The sequence below is a fragment of the Rhinolophus sinicus genome, linkage group LG06 (assembly GCF_036562045.2).
Source record: "Rhinolophus sinicus isolate RSC01 linkage group LG06, ASM3656204v1, whole genome shotgun sequence".
In the NCBI taxonomy this organism is placed as follows: domain Eukaryota; kingdom Metazoa; phylum Chordata; class Mammalia; order Chiroptera; family Rhinolophidae; genus Rhinolophus; species Rhinolophus sinicus.
Genome location: NC_133756.1, coordinates 156,748,680 through 156,768,209, shown reverse-complemented (window position 1 = coordinate 156,768,209; position 19,530 = coordinate 156,748,680). Strand labels below are relative to the sequence as shown.

Genomic DNA, 19,530 nt, shown 5'->3' with positions numbered 1-19,530 from the left:
TTTTCTTCCAGCAAATTCTCCAGTAAAGTTTTCAAGTGAAATTATTTCTAATGAAATTCTCTTAGTTGGATCTCAGTCTAAATTTCTCTCATAGGCTGGTTGAGAAAACCACTTTTTGGCTCTTTTGTAATTTCTTCTTGGCTCTTTTGTAATTTTTTGGCTCTTTTGTAACTTCTTCTTGGGTAAACGGCATTTCATTTTGTAAACTGGGAGTAACTGTCATCTACTTGGCAGATGAAGAAGGGTGATGGGAATGGTTCCTCCAGGTGCAGGCAATAAGGGGAAGCATTGTCTGTAGAAACTTTTAAAACAAAACTGCCATCTACCTTCCATGTGTACAGAAATTCTAAACAATATTGATAATAAAATACTCATCAGGGAGGGGAGGATCTTTTATTGGTCTAAATTATAATCTAAAAATGGCCTATTTCTGGGGGAGGTATGTGGGGACAGAGCCAGGAGTGCAGTTTCCAGGCTCTCGGCCTCATATGGAAAAGTGCTCACCTGGGTAGTAAATGGCCATCAACTGTGATTGGATGGCCATCAGCTGTGGCTAGTTGGCCATCCGCTGTAACCAGTGAGCCATTGGCCACTAATATAACTGCCGTGGCTATGCTAGCAGCAAAATGGGGGCTAGCAAGAAGATGGTGCTGAGCTAGCAAGAGTGGATTGCAGTTAGCAAGTGAGGTTGGTTGGCAGAGAGAAGTGGACGGCAGGTTGCGGATTCTGTGGCTCCTGCCTCCTGTGTCTCCAACCCAGCCGCCAGTGAGACTATAGTGATATGACTCCCCTACTTATGGCTCCGTGGGTGTTCCTTTTTGGTCTCACCATATCCTGTGTTCTTATGTGGGGAGCAGGACCAGAGACCCTGTGTGACTCCCTGCATGACAAGGTACTTCCAACTGCCCCGTGCTTGGCAGGACACTATGTTATCCATCCTCTTTGGGCCTCAGATGAAACTGAGTGGTCTCTGGCCTACTTAAATACTATTATGTCCAGATCGACAGCTTAGCCTCTAGTGTTTACAGTAGCTTCTGCCCTTCCTCAGGAAACCTTGTTGCCATCTGCTGGGCAGTTGTAAAAAGTACACAAATCTATGGTGGCACAAATGGAGCTTCTTAGATTTGTGTAGTGTTCCACCTGCACACTCATATGTGCTGGTACTTTGTGTGCGTGTGTGTGTGTGTGTGTGTGTGTACATACAACTGTGAGAAAGTAGATGGAACATTTAGTATTATCTAAAATGCAGAGAATTAAGATGTAAATTTTCTACATATATTGCTTTTCTTTTTGTTTGGTGTAGCAGGAGTGGCCCCAGAAAGTCACTTAGGTGGGCCTGGGGAGATGGGGGAGAAAAAGGGGGTCAGGGCCCTTGGAAAAAATAAAGAAGTCAAGCTACAGAAGGGTTAACTAGCTATATTGTCTAGGAAAACAAGGCAGGGAAAGATACAGGAAGAAAAGGAACCTCATGAGTACTGATGAAGTGACGCTGTGTTGAGTGAGCATTGTTTGATATATATTTTCCCATCCGATTAGCTTGGAGTGCTATTATATTTTTAACTCTCCCTACTTTGCAGACAAACAGAGGAAGACACTGAGAAGTGAAAGAACTTGCCCAAAATCAAAGTTTTTGTGTTTCAGGTTAAAAACGGAGAGGCATCTGGAAGGAAAGTGCGCAGGCATCTGATCCAGTACAACCAAGTGAAAAAATGAGGCTCCCCTCGTAGCAGGAATCCTGGCTTCCCCTTATGGGTTCTTAGGCTGGCAGGTTCTTCTAGGCTGTGGAAAACTGATACTAAGCTGAAGACTCATATCATAGGCTGTAACATTAATGTTATTATTATTTTGCACTTGATTGTGCATTTTTGCCCTACCATGCATGCTAGCACTCTCTTGGGTCACTATTCCACATAAACTGCCACTCACAGTTGATTCTCTCACTCAGCCGATATGTGTGAAGTGCCTGCCACGTGCCGGTACTATGCCAGAGACGAGCGACACCTGATGAGTAAGACATTGTCCTTGTCCTTGAACATGGTATGTAGAGAGCATCGTGCGAGCACAAAGGTGTGAGGGGTCTGTTGAACAAGGGGAAGAACAGGCTTCATTGAACAGGTGACAATTAAAAGGTGCTTTCGAAGAAGAACAGGTGCTGGTGGCCCTGTGCATTCTAGGGAGGGGGATCAGTGTGGGCAAGGCCAGGGCCTGAAATTGTTTGGCCTGTGGGGCGACCTGGAAGCAGTTGGTTATGATTCTGTCACACACTGAAAAGTGAGAGAACCAACTGGGAGAGAGACAAGACCCTGGCTGCCCAGGGCTTTGAAGGCGTCCTGGAGGCATTGAGCAGCCACAGAGGAGCTAAGCAGAGTGGTGACAAGGTCCCATTTGTATTTACAAAGGTCCCTGGTATAGTAGGATGTGCAAGGGTAAGGAGAGCAGACAGGTAAGAAAATGCAAAATAAAAGGACAAAGGATGCAATATTAATATCAGACAGCAAAAGTCTAAGGAAAATTCTTAAATATGACAAAGGTGCTCATTTCTAATGACAATATATTGTCAAAAATCTTTATGACCAAATAACATAATGTACCAATAATAAAAACGTTGCCTAGGAATATGAAAACCTGACAAAAACAATAGTCATGAGCATTTTTGACAGATAGCTTGAAAATTTTTGAGAAATGTAAGCAAAAAAACCAGATGAGTTGAATAATAAAATGATTGAATGAACCAATATAAAGGAAACATGTTTTTTAAGCTCATTTGATGTATTGACAATTATTGACCATATATTCATCACAAAGAAAACCGCATTAAATGAAAAAAACAAATCCAGGTCACATTTACTAATCATACTGCAATAAATATGGAAATAGATAGTGGGAAACAAACAAAAAAAAAAGGTGGGAAACAAATATTGGTTCCCACAATAAAAAAATGAAGCCCAGTGAAAATGTGTACATATTTAAACTGTCAATAACCAATAATCTGAAGTGAGTAAATTTTTTCATATTGCAACAAAAATGAAAAATACTGTAATTCACTTAACCTGAAGAGTGAAAAACTTGTATGAGGAAAGATACACATTTTTTATTCAGGAACATAAAAAGAGACTTGACTAAATTTACATATTTCTGGATGTGAATTATTCTACAATGTATTTCAAATGTAAAATACTTCCCAAAAAAGTGCCTTGGGGAACTTGACATTGATTTAAAGTTCATATGGAATGAGTACATCTAGCCAAAAGCATGTTTAAAAAGAGAAATGCTAAAGTGAGGATTGTACTAGTAGACATTAAAATAAAATACACATTAAATAATACAAATTGTGTTACTGCTGCCTAACTAGAGTGAATGATAAACCAGTGAGAATAGAAATCCCAGACAGCAACCCTTTCTATGTGTGAAAACAGTATATGAAAAATGTTAATAAGTGTCTATTGAATGTATTCTAAATAAATTATTTTCATACCATGGGAAACAAAATACAGCTAACTCCATAAAGGATAACAGATTAGGCCCTGCCTCATACTACTTATACTATATCCCCAAATAAATAACAGATAACAGATTGAATGAATAATCAAATGTTAAAAAATTAAGATGAGAAAAGATATTTGTTTTGTTTTCTTCTTGGTTTAGAGTTTGGAAGCATCTCTAACCATATAAATATGTGCTTGATTACCCAGAAATGTAAGCACTTTTTAATTAACATAAAAACCCGATAAGCAATTCAAAAGGCAAAGCCAAATTATAACAAGGAATAAATATTTGTAACATCTGTAACAAGCGAGAGAAAGAAAACAAGCAAGAAAGCTATAAATGGAGGAAGGACCTGATCATGTAATTCAACTCAAAGAAATAGAAATAGCCAGGTGTTTATACATGAAAAACATTGGATTTGAAAGCAAGTGACTTGTGTGATCAAATAAATGAAAAGTGATGTGTCCTAAAATGCAAATGAGGGGGGTGGGAAGAAAGGCTCTGGGGTACCCCAAGGGGGAACACGCAAGATGTGATAGTTCCTGGGAAAGAGGAATCGGGGACCCGACATGCAACATTGGGCCTTTTGCAGAATCAGCACGGAGAGGGTTGGAGTCCACATTCCCAGGGGGATTCTTTCAGTAAGCGTATGTGGTATCTGTCATGCAGTCAGTTAGGGGTTGATGGTGAAACCCAGGTCCTGCTGTCTACTGTCTGTGCCCGGTTAGAATGCAGAACAGCTACATCCATGAGCAAGCTGACAGCACGACACTGGTATACATCCTTCAGGGTTGGAGAAAGGGCCTGATGAGGAAGGCCGAATGAGAGGCTCGAACATCTGAATTTCATATCCCAACATCTTTTGTCCTCATTCTTGTCCTGAAAGCCCAGGCCCAAAAAATTCCAACTCCAGGGTTCTTCTGTACCTGGCATCCAGGATCTTGGTTAACTGGTTCAGAGAAAGTACTGGAGAGGCCTCAGTGCTCAGGCTTGGGACTGACCTGTGACCAGTGGACACAAAGGTGACCAATAAAGATCCAGGCGAAGCTGGTCTCAGCCATTGTCCCAGGACTGAACCTACACATATGTCGTGCAGGGGACCTGGCGGGGTCTCTGCTCCCACTCCCCACATAAGAACGCAGGATATGGTGAGGCCAAAAAGGAACACCCACGGAGCCATAGGTAAGGGAGTCATACCACTATATTCTCTCTGGCGGCACTATACTCTCACTCCCACTGGAGGCTGCATCCACACTGTCTGCAAACCGCCATCCACGCTTGCCAGCCCAGCCGCCATCTTCTTGCTAGCCCCCATTCTTCTTCTCTCTGCTAGTGTAGCCACAGCAGTTATATTAGTGGCCAATGGCTCACTGGTTACAGCTGACGGCCAACTAGCCACACCTGATGGCCATCCCATCACATTGATGGCCATTTACTACCTGAGCCAGCACCTGTCTATGTGAGGCCAAGAGCCTGGAAACTGCTTTCTGGGGCTCTGCCCCCACAACATAGAAAACTGGAGAATCAGAGAATAGCTCTCTACCATGCCCTCATTATTTTCCTTTCCCCAAATCAACACCTTTCAACTTTGGTTTTTGAACACGACTCAGAAGTCACACGGCTTCCACTGAGGGCAAGATCCTGAGGCCTAGCTGTCGGCTGTTTTTGAATGTTTCAGAACTCGTGGATTATGTTCAAAAACCAAGGTACCACTGTACTTTCAGGGCCACTACAACCAGTTTTCTCCTTCAAGAGGCATTCTGAATTCTGTCTTTTTTTTTTGTATTCATGGAATTTCCTAGTCAGTTTCTCTTGGGTTGCTTTTCTGTAAGCTCAGAAATAGCAATCATCTTTGTTGCCATTTCCCAAGCACCTCCTTATGACATTCATTAATCCTTATGACAGTTCTGCAATTTAGTTAAGTCAGTTTTGCGTATGAGACACAAGAGTGTATATCATTCACAGCCATTCGTGTTAAACCACTGTCTGACCTGTCATGCAGGGTGGTCTGCAGGGTCTCAGCTCCCACTCCCCACATAAGAACACAGGATGTGGTGAGGCCAAAAAGGAACACCCACGGAACCATAGGTAGGGGAGTCATACCATTATAGTTTCACTGGAGGCCCGATTCACATGACGTGCGACCTGCTGTCCGCTTTTCTGCCAACCGACCAAATCTCCTCGACTCCCGTCGACTCCCTCTCGACTCCCACTTGCTAACTGCAATCTGCTCTTGCTAGCGCAGCCACCATCTTCCTGCTAGCCCCATTTTTCTGCTAGCGTAGCCACGGCAGTTATATTAGTGGCCAATGGCTCACTGGTTACAGCTGACGGCCAACTAGCCACAGCTGATGGCCATCCAATCACAGTTGATGGCCATTTACTGCCTGAGCCAGCACTTTCCATGTGAGGCCGAGAGCCTGGAAACCACTCCTGGCTCTGTCCCTACAAACCTAAAGAGGATTCAGGTAAATGCTAATGTTTTCAGTTATAATGAACCCACATTCCTACTGCTGGCTGGGTGTTGCACCAAACGATCATAGCTCCTTTTGTGCCCTTTGCCTGTTTTTGGCATCTTCATTGCCAAGTTTATTCAGTCTGGTATAGATAAGTGTGGCAGGAATAAAGGAGCTTAGAGCCAGCAAACCTAGGTTCAGATCCTGGATCCTGCACTGACCAGCCTTTTTGGCCATGTTTCCTGAGGTTAGGCAGTACCCTGAATTAGGCCCTGGGTTGCCCTCTTGTAAGCAAGTGATACACGGATGAATTCAGCGCCCTGTACACACCAATTTTGTGTGTGTGTGTGTGCTATAGCAGTGCTAAAGTCATGGAGACACTCACTGAGGAGGTGCTCAAGTCACACACACACACACACATACACACACTCACACACACTCACAGACACACACACACACACACACACACACACACACACACACATAATGTAAAGGTGCTAGGATTGGGCCTCCCCTGAGTGACCCCATATACCTGTTATAAATACAGAACATAAGAGCTAGAAGGGACTTGGAGCTCTTCCTACACAACTACACTGAAACATGAGAAAACTGTGGCCCAGAGAAAGAAAGTGATTCGTATGGGTTCTGAAAGTAATGGATTTATAACCCAGTTTCCCTGACTCTCTTTCCTCATCTGCTTCATTTCCTTAACACTGAAGTGATATATTTAATTGACCCACAAGAGGGAGTCAGTGAACAAGAAAATGTGCCCTGAATCCCCACCCCTCACCCCACTGTTTGTGGGAGACTCTCCTGAAAGGCAGACCTAAAACTCTGGTTTTTGTAACAGGTCTGGGTTGGATCTCACCTTACATGGAATTTAGTGGATAAAATAATTCATCCCTCTGAGTCTCGGTTTTCTCATCTGCTAAGTGGAGATACTATTACTTAGATAGAAAGGTGTTTGTAGGGATAGTTGAGATTACATATAAAAAGCTTTGCACAAAGTTGATTCTCAAGATAATAGGTATTAATGACAATGAAAGATATAGTGATAATGTTTTCATTTTAAAGAGCACTTTTTGTGCCCTCAAATTCCTCTATTGTATCAGTAATGCTTTCTGCTCTAAGGTCAACTTTGTTTAATATTAATACTCTTTTGGTTTAGGGTTTGCCTGATATATCTTTTCTCTTTGTTTTACTTTAAGCTTTTTGGTATCCATTAAGATTTGCCTTTTTACAAATAGTAAGTAGTTAAGTTTTGACTTTTAAAAAATCTGGTCTGAAATCTTTGTCATCGATTACATATACTATACAGAGGGTGCCAAAAAAATGTATACATATTTTAACAAAGGATAACCATGTATTAATATATACCGATAACAAAAGATGGATACAAGTCATGCTTGACTTCTGCAAAGACAAGAGGTGCTCAAAGTGGTTCCCATCAGGGTCCAGACACTTCTGATTATGGCGAACTACTGCTTGAGCATAGATAACATCTCTTAAAATGTGTATGCATTTTTTTGGCACCCCCGGTATTTACTCATATATTTGGTATTGAATCTACCATGTTATTATTAGTCTTCCTGGAAGAAATAAAATTCTAATTATTAGAATTTGAAAAATCAAATATACACGCTGTAATTTTTAGGGTTATAAGTAAACACATAATAAAAACTGTGTAATTACCAGACTAATTGAAGGAAGACATATAAAAATAATAATAATAATAATAATAAATACCCGATCATTTGAAAATGATGCAAGAAAGGGGACATAAGAGAATATAGAGCAGTTCCAAAAAAAATGGAAAACATATTTTGTTTCTTCAGTTGTTTGTTTAATTCTGTTTCTCTGTTTTACAGTATTTATTTCCTTTAATGTTTAGTGTCTATTCACACTTTTATTTAGTAATTGTTTTTTGATTCTCAGTGCTTTACTGTAGCTTACATCTGGTGGTTGTGAGGGAGGTGGAGGCACTAAGACAGGTCAAAGGTGAAGGTTGGTTGGGACCTAGGTGGGGGAGAGCACCCTTCTTCTCCAGACCAAGGTGCCCTCCGTGTCTCCATCAGAATCCTAGCTCTACAAAGTGAACTCAGGACTCTCATTTGGAGGCCAATTCCATAATACCCATCTCCCTACTTCTTCTTTTTCTCCTGTTACTTTGAAGGTTTGAAGTTATCCCTGTCTCTGTTCTGCTTCTTATTTAGATATAGCACTCGCATATTATTGCCTGCACCATAATTGTAATTTTTCTCGGATAACAGTTCTCAGACCTTGGGGGTAAACCACATTGTTGTGTGATGCCTGAATGAGGGAGAAAGGGACAGCTGACTCAGCTGTTTCCAACATAATTTTTAAAAAATCAATTACCTAAACAGCTGTCCAAGGCTCTGCACCACCCCCCTGCTATTTATAGTTTTTGACACTGAACTTGGACTCTTCCTGCATTTGATCTTACTATAGTAGTTTTCTTTTATGCTTACTTTGGGGTAGGGTGATTCTCTTCATGCTGCTCTGTCAAGTTTCAAGTTTCTACTAGTTCGATGTTTCCTTAATTCTTCAGAATCACTTGTCAGCTACTGATATCCCTAAACTTTTTGTCATTTCATGCAATATAGAGTGAGAAGGGAGAGTGGCACTTGTCCTTAGTTCAGCATCTCAATGTCTCTTGTGAAATCACCAAACTCTCTGTAGCCTTGGCTTCTGTGATGCCCCGTTTTCCTCGTGTTCCTGCTGCCTTCCTTAGCTCTGTTTTCATATTCCTCTGGGAATGCCTACTTCTGCTAATACTGGTTTTATTGTCTCACAAGGCTTTCATCTTCTCTGCCTTCACTTGCAGCGCTGGGTGATCTCATCGTCCATATATAATAATTGCCTAGATTTATTTCTATAGCTGTGTTCTGACTCCCTAGCTCCTGCCAGTTGCCAGCTCCTAACTGTCAAGCCTTTTGGAAGGTCCTGACATAATTCAAACTAAACATGCTCAAAATTTTACTTTTTGTCCCTGTGCACGTCTATTGCTTTTGTGAATGGCCCTGTCACTCATTCAGTTCCCTAAACCAGATTCTGAGGATCACCCTTTCCTGTTCTTTCTCCTTACCCCATCCATTCTCCCACCCAGCACTGCTGTGTCTACCCCCCAAACACCTTTCTTTTTTTTTTTTTTCCAAACACCTTTCAAACCTATTCACGTCTCTCTGCCTTCACTAACCATAAGTAACCATTATCTCTCCCCGGGTTGACGGCTGCTTCTTTGAGTGTAACTCCCTGACTTCAGTATTGTTTCTTCCTATTGTTTCTCCTCCACGTGGTAGCCAGGACAATATTTCTGAGATACCTTTTTTTTTTGAGAAGGATATTCCAGAGGATTCCAGACAACATAGTCTGTTGAATTAGGCAAATCTGGGCTTCAATCTCACCCACACTAGCTCAGCTTCAGTCTCATTTTCTATGAAAAGCAAAGTAGGCATCAGTCTAAAGCATATGGACTGACGTATAGTCAATGTTCAATCACATTCATTAACTTGAAGACTTTTTATAAATTCCAGTTACTCAGAATAAACTCCAAAGTCCTTCAAGTGATGTAAGGCTCTGAATTACCTGACGAGTCCTGTTCTAAGCTTCAGCGACTGTGAAGCTCTGTTAGTTTCTCGAATGCACCATGGTCTCTCTAGCCCTTTGGTTTTTCTTCATTCTATTGACTCTGTCTCCATTTGTCTCCTAACTCTTCCTCCGTTTGTCTGTCTCCTGCTCATTCATCAGGTGCCTTGTTAGAGGCCCTCTTCTCCAGGAAGTCTCCTCTGCATCGCCAATGCCGGATTAATGGCTCTTCCTATGAGCTCTCTTAGAATACTCCACTTTACCTTGCAAAGAACTGGATTCTGATGGTTTGTTTACCTGTCTGTATGCCCAGTAGTCTATAAGCTCCTGGGACACAGGGCTCGTGTCTGTCATTTTTCACCATTTTCTCTGCAGCACACAGCACAGTGCTTGGCTCATAGTAATTTTCCTCTAAGAAAACGCTGAATGAATGAGAGCTGAACACCCCTGTGCTTTCCATATAAAGAAACTATTGGTTTCATATTCTAATGGGGAATCTTAGGTTCAGAGAAATAATAAGGTCATGCAATAAATGATTGGAATTGGCTTTGTCTTAGTCAAGGCCAGGCTTTCTCTATGATACCAGCTACCTCTTTGATTTAGAAAGGTGTCACATTAGTTATTGCTATGCTACCAACTTGTTGCTGTTTTACAGAAATTCATCTCCACTGGTGAAATTTCATGTAAATTGTACATTTAAATTGCATAGAATGGTAACACACAGTTTTCTAGGAAGACAGGGGCAACGTGTGAAAATATGTAAAGGAGAGTTTCAAATGATTTTTAAATGCCGTTCAATTTGCGTAGATAAAAACCTTTGAGCGGAGTCAGACCCATAGCAAATCCTCAATCACTGATGCCCACTGATGTACACAGTGGTAACCACTAGAATTTTCCTATCAAGACTGTGTGCGATGTCAGAGGGATAGTGGATAGGGGGAGGGGGTTGTCACTGTGTGAGGGATATAAATGATAAACGTCTAACTATTACATTGTTTTGTGCACCTGAAACTGATAAAAAAAAATGTTAAAAAAAAAAAAAAAGACTATGTGGCAGTCACGGCTTGTTCACTGCATTTCACAATAGACATCCACACCCACATCAGGGACACAAAATCGTTGCTTCCGACATAAAAAAAAGGAACTAGTTGTATGTCTCACAAATACTCAGAAAGCCTTTGTGGTTTAGAAAAACTGCTAGAAGAATGCAGATTTAAACTGAGTTAGGTGTGGAGTGGGGGCAAGTGGTTGTGTCTGGACTGAAGGCGCTTGCCCAGAGTCTCTGGCACTCTGACACACAGGAGACACTGCAGGCTTGAAGAAAGGTAGGTCCAGGGTCATGACTTTCTAGGCTTTGGGCTCATGGTTTTGGTTTTCTCATCCACTGGTTTTAGGATCCCTGGGAGTGGAATGAGAAAGGATGAGGTCACCCTCCCCCCCACCCCCATGGCACAAGCTGGTATTCTGGGCTGGGGTGGGTTAAGTGCACTTTATTTTATTTATTTATTTTTTTAATTAAAGTTTATTGGGGTGACAATTGTTAGTCAAGTTACATAGATTTCAGGTGTACAATTCTGTAATACTTTATCTATATCTCACATTGTATGTTCACCACCCAGAGTCAGTTCTCTTTCCATCACCATATATTAGATCACCTTTACCCTCTTCTAGCACCCCCCCCCTTGAGTGCACCTTTAAATGTTGGTTTTGGGGTTTGGGGGCACGATCTTTGCTGCAGAGGATGGGGGTGTGGACAGGTTCCTAAAGACTCGTGTTGGATGCTGGATGAGACTGTGTAGTTACTCTTGCTCTTGAAATCCCCAGGCTGTGAGAAAACCGAGAGCAATATTTCAGTTTGACTAATTATTGCATGGATTCTTTTTTCTTTTTTATTAGTTTCAGGTGTACAAAACAATGTAATAGTTAGACATTTCACCCCTCACAAAGTGATAACCTTCCTCCCCCAATCTGTTTCCCCTCTGACATCATATGTATCTATTACAATTCCATTGACTCTATTCCCTATGCTGTACTCCATATCCCATGACTATATATACATATATATATTAAATTATAGTTAACATACAATATTATGCAGCCCAGCTTCGGGTGTACAGTGCAGTGATTGGGCATCTACAATGTCCCTGAAGTGGGCTCCCTAATAAGACAAGTGCCCATCTGACACCCTACAAAATCTTTACAACAATATTGATTATATTTCCCAAACTGTCTTTCACATCCCCATTGCAATATCATGGTTACCAATTTGTGCTTTCTAATCCCATCACCTTCTCCCTCATCCCCACCCCCCTCCCATCTAGCAACCCTCAGTTTTTTCTCTGTATCTCTGAGACTGTTTCTGATTAGTTTGCTCATTTATTCTTTTCTTTAGATTCCACATATAAGTGAAATCATATGGTATTTATCTTTCTCCATCTGACTTATTTCACTTAGCATAATGTTCTCTAGGTCCATCCATATCATTGCAAATGGTAAGATTTCATTCTTTTTTATGGCCAAGTAATTGTATAAATGTACCACAGTTTCTTAATCCAGTCGTCTACCGATGGGCATTTTGGTGGTTTCCATGTCTTGGCTATTGTGAATAGTGCTGCAATCAACATAGGGGTGCATACTTTTTTTGAATTAGAATTTTGGATTTCTCTGGATAGATACCTAAGAGTAGAATTTCTGGGTTATAAGTTATTGCATGTACTCTTGATGCCCCTTCTTTCATGGTCTTTATTCTCTGTCTCTGACATGTTATTTTTACAATTCAACATTTAAGGAAAGATCTGCCACAGGTAGAATTTGGTGGAGATGTTGTAAGGCAGAAGCAGGACCCCCAGTCTTATGCAGGCCCGAGATAGACTGTGGCCTGACCTAGTTCTCCAGCTCTCTTTGACACCATTCTTGTGACACCCAAGACATAAACTGAAGCTGCTCTTGAGGAAGTCTACTGATGAGAGAGACGCTGTAGATTCTTAACATTCCTGAGATCAGAAAGAAGCTTGAAGACAGTTGTGCCCAATTCATTCTTTCCTCAGATGAGGTAAATGAAACCCAGAAAAGGGGGATAACTTACCCAGAGTCACAATAGTTAGTATAAGAGGTAGGAGTAGAACCCAGGTTTCTCGAATCCTGTCCAGGTCACCATTTCTAAGTTACCATCATCATCCTCCAACAAACCATCCAGGATCAGGCCTCCTTTTGGGCCACTATTTCGTTTTAAAAGTTTGATAAAAAAATAGAAGACGTCCCTTCAGACCATCCTACTCATGCTCCCTCCTCATGCTCCCTCCTTGGCAATTGTGACCCATGAGGTGGATAGTGATGTAAAAATAAGGACACAAAAGATTGGTGGTGCTGCTGATCCACAAGGACTCTGGAGCCTGTAGAGGGAGAGGGGGCAGTTTTCTAGGTTCTTCCACATCGATAGCAGGAACGGCAACAACAAAGACAGTGTAGTTGTTGATAGCCCAATGTAAGTCACATGTGACCTCTTCCTCATATCTATCCAATATTTTCTGTTGTTTTGGTTTCCTGGATCTTTGAATATAGAAAAGTTGAGCACTAGAGAGTAAACACAAATTTTTGTCCTGGGGGAATGTACCTTCCCTAGGTAATTAACAACACATGGATTTCTGAGGTATGAAGGTAGGAGGCAGTTATATGACTTTATAGCCAGAGTTCTTTAGAAAGACAGAGCATCAGCCCTTAGTGACCAGGACCTGACATATGTGACCAGAGAACTATGGAAAGACCATAAGAGTCATTTGAAAGCGTTATTTTAATACAGTGTCTGCTCTGGGGAAGCTCACTGTCTTACTAAATATAGAGAAAGAACCACCAGGGATGTCTGGTAAGACAGGACCTGTATTTCCTAAATCCTCAGTCTGAAGGTATGTCTGAGAGATCAATGTAAAGGTTTCTGTGCATTAAAGAGAAGTAAACCAAAGCACTCATGCAGTTGGACCAAGAAGAATCTTCGGTAGTTACTTTTGCAACACTTCTGGTCTCTATGATGGAGGAGAGAAATACGTGAAATTTCTTAAACCCTTCCTTACCATCACAGGTTGAGTAACCATGTGTGATGGATGGGGGAGTAGGGGAGTTGTGTCTGAGAGGAAACAGACATCGTGCAATACTGTCAGTGTGGGACAAAATCAAATCCTGAGGTGGTTGGGTGTTGTTTACAGGGTGGCTGTGGGAGGGGCGGCACTTTCTTGGTACTGAATTCAACATGTGCAAATGCCCCTGCATAGGAACGAAATGGTTGCTTTGGAAATGTGGAAATAAGTCAAACGTATTTGTGGCTTCAAAAATAAAAAACGTAGAGATTCAAGGTAAGTTCTGGAAAATAGATGTGGGCTGAATTAGCAGAGTTCCTCCTATCAACGACAAGCATTATTCTAACTTTATTGTAAGGGTTCTGGAATTCCAAGGAAGGATTTTAAAGAGGAAAGTGACAGAACTGTTTTTGCATTTTAATATGACCACTCTGGCTACAAAGTAGGGAATGAACAGGACATACGGGTCACAAGTGGACACAGGAGAACATTCAGAAGCTATGACAATATTCCTACTAAAAATAACATGATAACTTGGAGGTAGGAAAAGTATCCAGAGTTGAAAAGTGGTTGTGTAGGATCAGAAGAACATGATTGATTGGACATACAAGGAAGATATGGGAAGGCGTCAATAACAAACTACCAGGATTTTTGTAACATGGGCAACTGAGCTAATTGTTAGGCCTTCCACTAAGAAAAACACTCAGAGTTCCACAGCCGTCTGATGGTTCTTGTTACCTTTAGCTTCTGCCACTCTATCTCAGGGACTAACTAAATTGTAGGCTCTCAAATAACCTCCTCTCCGTACTTTTCATTGCACCCCATTAATGTTTGAAAAAGAAATGTTGAGGAAGACTGGGTATCTTCCCTTTAGGTCTTCTAATACTCAAAGTGAGAATTCTCCCTTTCCCTCTGGTCCAAGTTGCTTGCTAAGGGAAGATCAAATTAAGGGCTTTATTATAATAACTTTAAATTAAGCTCAGAGGGGCAGGTCTCCCAGGAATTAGAGTGTGAGTTAGATTGAAGGCCAAAAAGAAAGCTACCTATTTTATTCTATCTCTTTGCTCTAAGTTGAGATCTTTGGTTCTGCTCAGGGGGTACTCAAATATACAGTAAAGCCTGAATACACACACTCAACAACAATAAGATGGAGCCTACCTCACAAGCCCAGTTATCATCAGAACAGACTGAAAGATAAAGAGGAGAGCATCCTGGCCTGCCTCTTCGTAGTCTTACATGCAGCTTATTCCATGAAAATAGAAAACAGTGGACAACCCTGACCTTTCCGATCAACCTTTGAGACAAACTGCAAAAGAAAGGAAGACACACCCACTGACCACATGGCACAATGAATAACCCCTTCTAAGGAATCGTATTAGCCCCTCTTCCCTGTCTCTCCAACTCCCTCAAGACAGGAACAAGTTGGAGCATGAGATGCCAGGAATAAGGACTCTCTCTAGCATGTCTGTGAATGGCAGGGAGCATTAGAGAAAGTTTGTATTTTATATTAAAGCCCAAAAATGGGTAAGTAGCAGTGGTAACAACAATAATAATATGTACTTGGTATTGAAATGCCCTGGTTTAAATGTATTACCTCATCATTAAATTTCCACAAGAGGTAGGCATTACAAAGTTAGAGAAACACGTAATTAAATAACATGAGTAAAGGGTGCACAGCTGGAATTTGAATCCAGGTATCATAATTCCAGACCCCTCTGCTCAAGAGGATCCGTTATACTCATCTGGTGAATGGAAGAAAGATTCCGTTTGCATGTTTATCCATTCATCAGTTGATGGACATTTGGTTTGTTTCCATCTTTGGCTATTACGGGAAATGCTGCTAAGAAAATGTACAAGTTTGGGTGTAGACATATTTTTCAATTCTCTTGAGAGTGGAATTATTGGGTCATATGGTAAGTCTATCTTTAGCATATTGAGGACTGTAAAACTGTTTCCCAAAGTGGCTGCACCAGTTTACTATCTTAACATCAGTGTCTGAGGGTTCATTTCTCCACATCCCCACCACCATTTGTCACTGTCTGCCTGTATTTTTTCCATCCTAGTAGGTATGAAGGGGTTTCTCATTGTGGTTTTGTAATGCAGGGTCTCAGCTCCCGCTCCCCACACCAGAATGCAGGACATGGTGAGGCCAAAAAGGAACACCAAAGGAGCCATAGATAGGGGAGTCATACCACTATATTCTCAATGGTGGCTGGTCGTGACACAAAAGCAAACAGCCTCCAGTACCCCAACGAGGGGTCTTCCTGCACCCCAGTCTATCTGGTGGCCGTGTGAGACACAGGAAGTAGGGTCCACATGATCTGCAACATAATCTACTTGCTAACTGCACTCCACCACCCGCTTCTCTGCCAACCAACCAACAAAAACCCCCTTGCCAGCATAGCCACGGCAATTATATTAATGGCTAATGGCTAACTGGTTACAGGTGATGGCCAACTAGTCACAACTGATGGCCATCTACTACCCGAGCCAGCACCTTTCCATGTGAGGCCGAGAGCCTGGAAACTGCTCCCTGGAATTCTGTCTCCACAGGTTTTGATTTACATTTCTTTTTTTTTTTTTTCAATTAAAATTTATTGGAGTGACAATTGTTAGTAAAGTTACATAGGTTTCACGTGTACAATTCTGTAATACATCATCTATATATTATGTTGTGCATTGATGAGGGTAAAAGGGATCCACTATATGGTGATGGAAGGAGAACTGACTCTGGGTGGTGAACATACAGGATGATTTACATTTCTTTAATGAAAAAATGTTGAGCATTTTTTTCATGTGCCATTTGCATATTTTCTTTGGAGAAATGCCTATTCAAATTCTTTGCCCCTTCTTAAATTTGGTTATTTTTCTTTTTATAAGAGATCTTTATTATATTCTGGATACAAGTCTCATCTCAGATATAGCATCTACAAATATCTTCTCCCATTTTGGATGATGTCTTTTCACTTTCTTCATGGTGTCCTTTGAAGTAGGAAAGTTTCTGAATTTGATGAAATCTGATTTATCTGTTTCTCTGTAGTTGTTTGAGCTTTCGTTTTTACAGCCAAGAAACCATTGCGTAACTCAAGATCATGAAGACTAACTCCACTGTTGTCTTCTAATAGTTTTATATTTTTAGCTCTTATATTTAGATCTTTGATCCATTTTGAGTTTCTTGTTTGTTTGTTTGGTATGAAGAAGGGTCTAACTTCATTCTTTGCATGTGCATATGCAGTTTTTTCAATACCATTTACTGAAAGACTATTCTTTTCCCATTAGTAGTGTTGGCATCTTTGTCAAAAACCAATTAATCATGAATGTAAAGGTTTATTTCTGGACTCTCATTTTTCCATATGTCTGTTCTTATGCCAGTACCACACTGTCCTGAAAAAGAAGCTGTGGAATAAGTTTTGAAATTGGGAAGTGTGTGTGCTCTGAATTGTTTTTTTTTTTTCTAAGATTGTTTTGAACATTCCGGATTCCTTATATTTCCACATAACTTTTAGAACAAGCTTGTAAATTTCTGGGAGATGGTAGTTGGAATTTTGATAGGGATTGTGTTGGGTCTATAGATCAACTTGGTGAATACTGCCATCTTAACAATATTAAATCTTCCAATCCCTGAACATGGGTTGTCTTTCCACTTATCTAGTTTTTCTTTAATTTATTTCAACAATGTTTTTACAAGTCTTGCAGTTTTGTTAAATCTAATCACAAGAACTCTATTCTTCTTGATACTGTTATGGAATTATTTTCTTAATTTCATATGCAGATTATTTCTAGTGTATAGAAATACAATTGATTTTTATCATATATTATTTGTATTCTGCAAACTTGTTGAACTTGCATATTAGTTCTAATAGTGTTTTGGGCGGAGAGGAGATTCCTTAGAATTTTCTGTATACAACATCACACCATCCGTGAATTAAGAGAGTTTACTTTGTTTTTTCCAACCTAGATGTCTTTTATCTTTTTTTGTTTCCTACTTGCTCTGGCTAGAACCTACAATACCAAGTTGAATGGAAATGATTACAGTGAACATCCTCTCTTGTCCTGACCTGAAGGGGAAAGATTCAGTGTTTTATCATTAATTATGATGTTAACTGTGGGTTTTTCACGGCTGCTTTTGATCAGTTTGAGGAAGTTTCCTTCTATTCCTAGTTTGAGTGTTTTAATTATGAAAAGTTGTTGGATTTTGTCAAATTCTTTTTCTGCATTTATTGAGGTGTTCATGTGATTTTCATCTTTTGTTATATTAATGTGCTATATTAAATTGTTTGATTTTTGAATCGTGAAAAACCTTGTATTCTTGAGACTAACTTGATTTGGTGTATAATCCTTTTTACACATTGCTGGATTCTATTTGCTGGTATTTTGTTGAGTGTATTTGTGTCTATTCATAAGGTATATTTATCTGTAGTTTTCTTTTTTATGATGTCTCTTCCTGATTTTGGTATCAAGGTAATGCTAGCCTTGTACAATGAATTGGCCAATTTTACAGAAATACTAGAGGGATTATGTGAGAGTACTGTGGACAATTGTACTCTAAAAAACTTGGGTAACCTAAATGAAAAGGACAAATTTCTAGAAACACACAAACTATCTAGACTGAATCATAAAGAAATGGAAAATCTGAAGAGATGGATAACTAGTATAGATTGAATGAATAATTAAAAACCTCCCAATCAAGAAAAGCCAAGGACCAGATAGCTCACAGTGAAATCTACTAAGCATTGAAAGAAGAATTAGCACCAATCTTTATCAAACTCTTCCAAAAAATTAAAAAAGAGGGAATACCTCCTATGTTATTCTCTGAGGTCAGCATTATCCTGATACCATAGCTGGATAAAGACATTACAAGGAGAGAAAACTACAGACCACTGTCTCCTATGATAATCGATGCAAATATCCTCAACAAAACTCTAACAAACTAAATTCAACAGCATATTAAAAGGATTATGTACCATGACCAAGTGACACTTATACCTAGACTGCAAGGATAGCCCAACACATTAAAATGGATCAACGTAAAATACCACATTAACAGAATGACATAAACAATAGCTCATGATCATATCAGTTGATGCCGGAAAAGTATTTGCCCAAATTCAACATCTTTTCATGATAAAAACATGCAGAAAGCTAGGAATAGAAGGAATAGATTAATATAATAGAGACCACATATTTAAAAAACACACGTAGTCAATGTCACACCCAAAAAAGATAGATAAGTTGGACTTCGTCAAAATTAAAAACTTTTGTGCGTGAAAAGATACTCTCTACAGAACAAAAAGGCAATGGAGAAAATATTTGCAAATCATATATCTGATAAGGGATTGATACCCACACTATATAAAGAACTAAAAACAAAAACAAAAAACCTGATTTAAAAATGGGAAAAGTACTTCAACTAAACATTTCTCCAAAGAAGACATATGCAAATGGCTAATAATCACATGAAAAGATGCTCAACATCACTAGTCATTAGGGAACTGCAAATCAAACCCACAGTGAGATACTACTTCATACCTATTAGGATGATTATCATCAGCAACAAAAACATACAATAAGAAGTTTGGCAGGGATGTGGAGAAATTAGAACCCTTGTTGCATTGCTGGTGGGAATGTAAAATGTGCAGCCACTGTGAAAAACAGTATAGTGACTTCTCAAAAAATTAATCTTAGAATTACCATATGGGAATATGATCCAGCAATTCCACTTCTGTATATAAACCCTAAAAAAGTGAAAGTAAGAACTTGAACAGATAGTTGTGTAGCCACATACACAGCAACGTTATTCACAATAGCCAAAATGTGGATGCAACCTAAGTATTCACTGACAAATGACTGCATAAACAAAATGTGGTCTATATATACAATAGAATATTATTCAGCCTTAAAAAGAAAAGAAA

At 40.0% G+C, this 19,530-nt stretch overlaps 1 protein-coding gene across 2 annotated transcripts in view; it reads left to right on the top strand.

The window, feature by feature from the left end:
* The window catches only part of LOC109459486 (membrane-spanning 4-domains subfamily A member 4A), a 36,272-nt gene that overhangs the window by 432 nt on the left and 16,310 nt on the right, over nucleotides 1-19,530 (top strand). The window contains exon 1 of one of the 2 annotated variants that reach the window (XM_019753982.2): nucleotides 10,686-10,873. The exons of the other annotated variant lie outside the window; for it this stretch is intronic. The gene's annotated coding sequence lies outside the window, so the exon portion shown is untranslated. Of the gene's footprint in view, nucleotides 1-10,685; nucleotides 10,874-19,530 lie in introns of those variants that run through there. 2 annotated transcript variants of the gene reach the window in all.